The sequence below is a fragment of the Copadichromis virginalis genome, linkage group LG11 (assembly GCF_057382275.1).
Source record: "Copadichromis virginalis isolate Kocher_CV1m ecotype Utaka linkage group LG11, C_Virginalis_male_GT1.1, whole genome shotgun sequence".
NCBI lineage: Eukaryota > Metazoa > Chordata > Actinopteri > Cichliformes > Cichlidae > Copadichromis > Copadichromis virginalis.
The window spans coordinates 39,653,545-39,662,455 of record NC_140628.1 but is presented as its reverse complement, the minus strand read 5'-3'; positions in this window follow the sequence as shown (position 1 = coordinate 39,662,455).

Below are 8,911 nucleotides of genomic sequence, written 5' to 3'. Positions count from 1 at the left end.
GTTCAGTGGTGCTTTTCAGTAATCTCAGTCTCTCACTGAACGAGCTCCTGTGACTGACCAACATGTCATGGAGTGGGTGGGAGGTGTTATCCAACATTGTCTTTATCTTGGACAGCATCCGCCTCTCCGACACCACCTTGAGGGAGTCCAGCTCCATCCCCACAACATTGCTGGCCTTACGGATCAGTTTATTAAGTCTGTTGGCATCTGCGACCCTCAGCCTGCTCCCCCAGCATGCAACAGCATAGAGGATCGCACTGGCCACCACAGACTCATAGAAAATCCTCAGCATTTTCTGGCAGATGTTGAAGGACCTCAGTCGCCTCAAAAAATAGAGACGACTCTGGCCCTTCCTGTAAAGTGCTGTGGTGTTTTTAGCCCAGTCCAGTTTATTGTCAATGTGTACTCCAAGGTATTTATAGTCCTCCACAATGTCCACACTGACCCCCTGGATTGAAACAGGGGTCAAGTGTTTCCTGGTCTTCCTGAAGTCCACGATCAGTTCCTTGGTCTTTGCCACGTTGAGCTGCAGATGATTCTGCTCACACCACGTGACAAAGGAGTCGACCACAGCCCGGTACTCTGTCTCATCATCCCTGCTGATGCATCCAACCACCGCAGAGTCATCAGAAAACTTCTGAAGATGGAGGTCTCTGTGCAGTGGCTGAAGTCTGTGGTGTAGAGGGTGAAGAGGAAGGGGGAGAGGACAGTCCCCTGTGGTGCCCCTGTGTTGCTAATCACCTTGTCAGACACACACTGTGGGAGACGTACATATTGTGGTCTTCCTGTCAGGTAATCAACAATCCAGGACACCAGAGAAGCATCCACCTGCATCGCTGCTAACTTATCACCCAGGAGGGTCGGCCTGATGGTGTTGAAAGCACTGGAAAAGTCAAAAAACATGACCCTCACAGTGCTCGCCGGCTGGTCCAGATGGGTGTAGACACGATTGAGCAGGTAGATGATGGCGTCCTCAGTTCCGAGACGAGGCTGATAAGCGAACTGAAGGGGATCCAGATGTGGTCTTACTATGGGTCGCAGCTGGTCCAGGATGAGCCTTTCCAGGGTCTTCATGATGTGGGAGGTCAGTGCCACGGGCCTGTAATCCTGGGGGCCACTGGGACGTGGCGTCTTTGGTACAGGGACGAGGCATGATGTCTTCCACATCACCGGGACCCTCTGCAGACTCAGACTCAGCATAAACAGTTTATGAAAGACTCCACACAGCTGGGGGGCACAGGTCTTGAGGACGAGGGGACTCACTCCGTCTGTGTGTCGAAGGACATGTCCTGGTCAAACATGACTCCAAGGTTCCTCACAGCGTTACTGGAGGCCAAGGTAATGCCATCCAGGGTAAGAATCTGGTTAGATACCATATTTCTAAGATTTTCAGGGCCAAGTATACAATAACCTCAGTTTGATCTGAATTAAGAAGCAGAAAGTTAGCGGCCATCCAGGTCTTTATGTCTTTAAGACATTCCTGCAGTTTAACTAATTGGTGTGTGTTATCTGGCTTCATGGACAGATAGAGCTGGGTGTCATCTGCATAGCAGTGTAAATGTATGCTATGTCTTCTAATGATGCTGCCTAAGGGAAGCATATATAATGTAAACAGAATTGGTCCTAGCACTGAACCCTGTGGAACTCCATAATTAACCTCAGTGTGTGAAGAGGACTCTCCATTTACATGCACAAACTGGAGTCTATTTGATAGATATGATACAAACCACTGCAGTGCAGTACCTGTAATACCTACAGCATGTTCTAATCGCTCTAATAGGATATTATGGTCGACAGTATCGAACGCTGCACTGAGGTCTAGCAGGACAAGCACAGAGATGAGTCCACTGTCAGAGGCCATAAGAAGATCATTTGTAACCTTCACTAAAGCTGTTTCTGTGCTGTGATGAGCTCTGAAACCTGACTGAAACTCTTCAAATAAACCTCTGCAGATGATCTGTTAGCTGTTTGACAACTACTCTTTCAAGGATGTTTGATATAAAGGAAGGTTGGAGATTGGCCTATAATTAGCTAAGACTGCTGGGTCTAGAGATGCTTTTTGAGTAAAGGTTTAACTACAGCCAGCTTGAAGGCCTGTGGTACATAGCCGATCATTAGAGATAGGTTGATCATATTTAAGATCGAAGAATTAATTAATGGCAGGACTTTGAGCAGTTTTGTAGGAATGGGGTCTAAAAGACACGTTGATGGTTTGGAGGAAGTAATTATTGAAGTAAACTCAGAAAGATCAATTGGAGAAAAAGAGCATTGGCGACTGTCAAGCCTTTGAGTCGCCGAGCAGCTGAATAGGGGAATAATGTTGACGCGCCCGCTGTTTAAAACGTTAGTCAAAGTTCCAAGTTAAAACTCCTTTATTTGTTATCAAATCCTTAAAATCCGTAGAAAAACAGTGATCAAAACATTCCAAGCTTGAGCGGTCAGCAAAAGTCGACTTCCCCCATCACCCACTCATTCACAAAATTTCCCTCGGGCGTGAACAGGTGATATAGCAATCACTATTACTGACACCACGTGACCCAAAGCTACGCCTATCCACAACATTCCGGCCCCTAATTATTACATTTTTACAGTAATAATTACACATCCAACACCATAACTCACAACACACACTTCATCATATCACAGACACCCAGTGAGACAACATAACATACTCAAAAGTCCACCAAAGTTATTTTCTCACGTCTTCTCTTCTTTTCTTCTGTCTGCACATGGTCAGTCAGTCATAGGCCAGAGGTTACCAGCACTTAGCCTAAATATAGTCAGTCTGTGATGTACATCTCATAACATTAAAGTCAATTCAAAGTTAGTTATGTCACGCTGTGTCAAAAATGTCATAGTCATGGGTCAGAGGCCTCCTGAAGAAGGCATATCTTTGTGACGGGTCTGCACACATGGCTGGTTGGGGTCTTAATCCAGACCTGACGCACAAGCCCCTTTTCATCTGGTGCAGCTCCGGTGACTCTCCCAATGATCCAGGAACCACGAGGTGCAGAATCATCCACTATAAGGACCACATCTCCAGGAACAACGTTGCGTTTAATCCTTCCCCATTTCTGGCGCTGCCGAAGTTGTGGCAAGTACTCTTTAGTTATCTTTTCCAAAACAGGTCAGATATGTATTGAACTTGCCTCCATCGTTTACGTGCGTAGAGATCGTCCCTCCGGAACAGGCCAGGTGGTAAAGACGGGTTGGACTTGAGAAGAAGGAGATAGTTTGGTGTTAAGGCTTCCAAATCATTTGGATCGGTGGATTCCAGCGTAATGGTTCTACTGTTGAGGATTGACTCCACTTCACAAAGAGCAGTTTGGAGCCCTTCCTCGTCCAAATGCTGTGTTTGGAGAGTGGAATTAAGGACCTTTCTGACAGAACGAATCAACCGCTCCCATGCTCCGCCATGATGTGATCCAGTTGGAGGATTAAAGATCCATTTCACTCCCTTCAAAGACACAGCATCAGAGATCTTTTCCTGATTCCACTGTTCCATAGCTCGTCTCAGCTCGCGCTCTGCGCCCACAAAGTTAATCCCGTTGTCTGAGCACAGTTCTTGTACCTGACCTCGTCTTGCGATGAAACGTCGTAAGGCGTTAATGAAAGAGTCAGTGTCAAGGGATGAGGCAACCTCATTATGTACTGCTCTAATTGCCAAACAAGTAAAAATAACACCATACCGCTTCACAAGACTTCTCCCACGCTTCACTTCAAATGGACCAAAATAGTCCACTCCAACAAAGCTAAATGGGGGTTTCTCAGGGGTCACTCTACTTTCAGGCAACTCAGCCATCTGCTGCTGGCCTGCAGCTCCATGAAACCTTCTGCAGGTCACACACCTCGACATGATGCTTCGAATCAAAGTACCAGCACCAGGAATCCAGTATTTTTGATGCAGCTTTGAGAGTATGTGGTTCCTTCCACCATGACCCACCTCTTTATGAATATGCTGTAGAATGAGATTAGAAATGTGAAGCTCTTTAGCGATTATGACAGGATGCTTGGAATCTTCTGACATGACAGACCTACTGAGACGTCCGCCAACCCGCAGCACATCATCCTCCAAAACAGGATTCAACTTATACAGTATATGTAGCTGCTTCGTTTCACAGACTCTCCCCTTTGGAGACGAGAAATTTCTTCGGCATATCTTTTCCTCTGACAGAACTTGATTATTTGCATCTCAGCATCCTCAATCTCTCCCAATGAAAGAAAGCCATGCCGGAAATCAACCTTATGTTGAGCATCTTCAGACTGAATTGTATCAGATGCAGACTGGAAATGTATCTTCTTGCGATGCAGTAGCAATGTCTTGAACCTCAAAATCCAACCCATCACCCTGACGAGACGAGTCCAGGATGAGGCACGATGGATTAAAAGGGTCAGAGGATGATCATCATCGTGTGCTTGTAAGACCTCGATGGCAGCAGACACCTTAACTTCAGGATCTTCATGTGTAAGTTCCTGCAAGTTTTCTGGGTTCACAGGCCAATTGTTCTCTGGCTGTGTAAGAAATGCAGGACCAGATATCCATTCAGTGTCACGTAAAAAGGTCTCTGCCTTCATACCTCTGGAGGCAAGGTCCGCAGGGTTATGTGTGGTGTTCACATACCTCCATTGGGAGGCACTAGAAGCCTTGAGGATTTCTGACACTCTGTTCGCCACAAAAGCACGGAACCTGGAAGTCTCATTGTTTATATATTTCAACACTGCGGTGCCGTCCGTCCAAAAGACAGAGTTTAAGAGAAAGTCCATCTTGAACTGCTGTTTCCATAGCTTGTCCAGTGTGACAGCAGAAACTCTGTTGGCAGTAACTGTTGCCAAACATCCTGGCCTTCCACAGCATTCTTGATTAAGTGGCCCATTCACAGTCCAGCCGAGCACAGTCCTAATGGCAAAGGGTCCATCACCTACACTCCGGATGACCTCCAAAGGTTCTAGAGCTCTGGGCATATTCATGCCAATCAAAAGCTCAACATTGGCCTTAATTTCTGGCAAATGAACGTGCTTCAAATGTGGCCAGTCATCCAGGTCATGTTGATTTGGGATGTTACCAATATCTACAGGCATTTTATGCTGAGTGAAGAGGTTAGGCATATCACAGTACATGTCACTGTCCAATCCAGCAACTTCAAGTTCAGGTACAATGAAACTGTCCACCACTTTCTCCTGTCCCATGGTGCGCAGGAGAATCTTTGTCCTCCTCCCAGCAATATTCAGCTTGTCCATAAGACCCACTGTACAAAAGGATGCTGAACTCCCTTGGTCCAGAAAGGCATACGTTTCCACTATTCTTTGACCTCTCTTTGATTTTACTTTAACTGGCACAATGGCAAGCTTACAGTCCTGTTCACCGGCCCCAGTAAGACCACTAGTCTGGATCGTAACAGGAATGTTATCTGCCTCATTATTAGGTTTGACTTCATTCTTCTCTTTGTGGTGGATATGGAGTATACTTGCATGTCGGAGGCCACAGATTTTACATGAAAGGCGTTTTCTGCATTCTTTGCTTATGTGCCCAGTACACAAACAGCCAAAACAAATGCGGTTCTTTTTAAGAAAAGAAATCTTCTCATTATGAGGTTTCTTATCAAGCAGAGTACATGACTCCAGTGTGTGTCCGCCTTTGCAGAAAAAACAAGCCTTCACAGTGCTGTGACGATCTTGAGTCCCTGTCTGATTCTGTCTCTCGACATCAGAGACTGTTGTGGCGAAGCTACTTCCTTTAGCTCTTAGATGTGGAGAACGTTTCCCTCCATTGCTGCCCTTGGCTGCTAGATGTGTTGCTGGAACGTCACATAGATTTCCAAAGATGGGATCTGTTGCAATTTTAACTTGACGCTCAAGGAAGGAAACAATGTCAATGAATGCGGCTCTGCGATGTTGCCTCTCCTGAATGTCACATGCTACTGTTCGCCATTTGTCTTTTAACTTATATGGCAGTCTTCTAATCACAGCAAGCATATTGGCAGGTGTATTTAATTCAGAGAGATCATCAATCTCTTCCATTGCATTGCAGCATCCACGTAAGAACAAACAATATGCCTGATGAGCTTTTCCATCTTCTGATCTAATCAGTGGCCATGAGTGAACTTTGTTCAAATAGGCAGATGCAATCACATGTCCATTCCCAAAGTGCTCATACAGCAGAGTCTTTGCCTTTACATATCCAGCACTTCCAGACATATGTTGGCAGCTTTTAACAAGTTCATTGGGCTGCCCCTTGGTGTACTGTGCAAGATAATGCAGGCAGTCACCAGCATCGCCAGTCTTTGCTTCTATGACCTGTTCAAACGAGCGCATAAAGGCCTGAAAATGTAAAGGGTCACCATCAAAGGTTTGAATCTCCCTTTTGGGCAGTGAAGAAAGACTTTGCTGATGGACCAACATACAAGTTAATTCATTTTGTTTTTCCATAATGGACAACAGATTTTCATTGGCTACTGGAAGAGCAGCTTGTGGCTTAGGCAAAGGTGGAATTGATCCAAAAGCATCAGAAGGCCCCATAAGAGCTGGTGCAGGCCTTTCCCTTTTGATATTCTGTTGCACTGTTTTTACTTGAAGCTCTGCATTCCCAGTGATTGCATTTCCTTTTGTAAGCGTCTGAGGAACAAAAGTCTCTGCATCCGCATTAAGAATTTCAAGGCTGTTTCCCTTTGTTTTAAAATATGATTCCATTCCATTAGATTTCCGTGAAGCGACGCTCCGCATAGTGGATCCAGTTCTCAGCACGTTCACCTTTGCAACAGTTGCAGCTATATCTGCTTCAAGCTGAAGTTGTTCTTTCTTTCTCCTCAATTGTTCCTCTTGTTCTTCAAGACAGTGTTTTTCTTTCAGCATATGTTGACGTGCGAGCAAGGCGGCCATTTCAGCTTCTGCCCTGAGACGTGCAGATGAAGTAGATGATACTCTTGAGCTTGACCTACTGCCTTGATTTGACACACTGTCGGATGGCAACATGTCATCATTAACATCATTCTGAGGATTAAGAGATGATTGAGGTTCTTTTCCAGTGTGCTCTCGCACCTCCACTTCTCCTCCCAGGGAAGTTTCCTGTGACTGTGCTTTGTCAGATGATGGCCTCCCCGAACGTTTATCAGTTTCAGAAAGCCATATGTTAACATCCTCCATAAACCCTTTATTGTATTTAGAGATGCTTGAGAACCATGTATTTTGTTTATCTTTCTCATCAAATGAGATTAGAGAAAGTAAAGATTCATGCAATGCACTGGCATCCTTAAACAGGTGTGTTAACTCATCAAACTGTTTTTTGACTTGTGAATGATTTTTATCATCTTTCATTAGCTCTTTAAGAGATATAATAACACTTTTCATTTTGTTTACATGCCTTTTCCGATCTGTTTGGATGGTTTCAATTTTGTTTGCAAGAGCTTTCTCAGTGAGAGAAATTATTCTTTTATCCTTTTCAGTTTTTCCAACAACAGATGCAGCCTGTGATCCACTCAACAGTGATCAAAACATTCCAAGCTTGAGCGGTCAGCAAAAGTCTACTTCCCCCATCACCCACTCATTCACAAAATTTCCCTCGGGCCGTGAACACGTGATATAGCAATCACTATTACTGACACCACGTGACCCAAAGCTACGCCTATCCACAACAAAGAGTCTAACTTAACATCAATGGTACTAAGAGTAGCTGTAGATAATATTACATCTGTGGGATGATTATTGGTAATTCTTTCTCTAATGATAAAAATTTTATTTGTGAAGAAGTTCATGAAGTCATTACTAGTTAACGTTAAAGGGATGGTTGGCTCAAAAGAGCTCTGACTTTTTGTCAGCCTGGCTACAGAGCTGAAGAGAAACCTGGGGTTGTTCTTATTTTCTTCAATCATTGACGAATAGTAAGATGTTCTGGCTTTGCGGAGGGCTTTCTTATAAAGCAGCAAACTATTTCTCCAGGCTAAATGATGATCCTCTAAATTTGTGACACGCCATTTCCTCTCCAGATTACGAGTCATCTGCTTTAGGCTACGTGTTTGAGAATTATACCACGGAGTCAGGTACTTCTGATTAGAGACCTTAGTTTTCACTGGAGCTACAGTATCCAGAGTCGTACATAGTGAGGAGGTAAAATTATTAACAAGATGATCGACCTCTGTTGGAGCAGCGTTCAGATAGCTGCTCTGCTCTGTGTTGGTACAGGGCATTGGAGATGATAACAGTGGGTGGATTATATTCTTAAACTTAGTTACAGCGCTTTCAGAAAGACATCTACTGTGATAAAGTCTACTCTCCACCGCTGTGTAATCAATTATTGTAAAAGTAAATGTTATCAGGAAATGATCAGACAGCAGAGGGTTTTCAGGAAACACTGTTAAATGTTCAGTTTCTATGCCATATGTTAAAACAAGATCTAGAGTGTGGTGGGTGGGTTCTTTTAGAGTTTGAGAGAAACCAATTGAGTCTAATAACAGATTAAATGCCATGTTGAGGCTGTCATTTTTAGCATCTACATGGATGTTAAAATCACCCACAATAATTATTTTATCTGAGCTCAGAACTAAATTAGATAAAAAGTCTGAGAAATCAGACAGAAACTCTGTGTAAGGCCCAGGTGGACCATAGATGATAACAAGTAAGACTGGTTTCTGAGTTTCACAGCTGGGGTGGACGAGGCGAAGCATCAGGCTTTCAAATGAATTAAGTCTGTCTGAGTCTTTGGTTGATTAATAGGCTGGTGTGAAAAATTGCTGCCACACCTCCCCCTCGGCCTGTGCTTCGAGATTTCTGGTAGTTAGAATGACTCGGGGGTGTTGATTCATTTAAACTAACATAATCATCCTGCTGCAACCAGGTTTCTGTAAGGCAGAGTAAATCGATTTGTTGATCAATTATTAAGTCATGTACTAACAGAGACTTGGAGGAGAGAGACCTAATA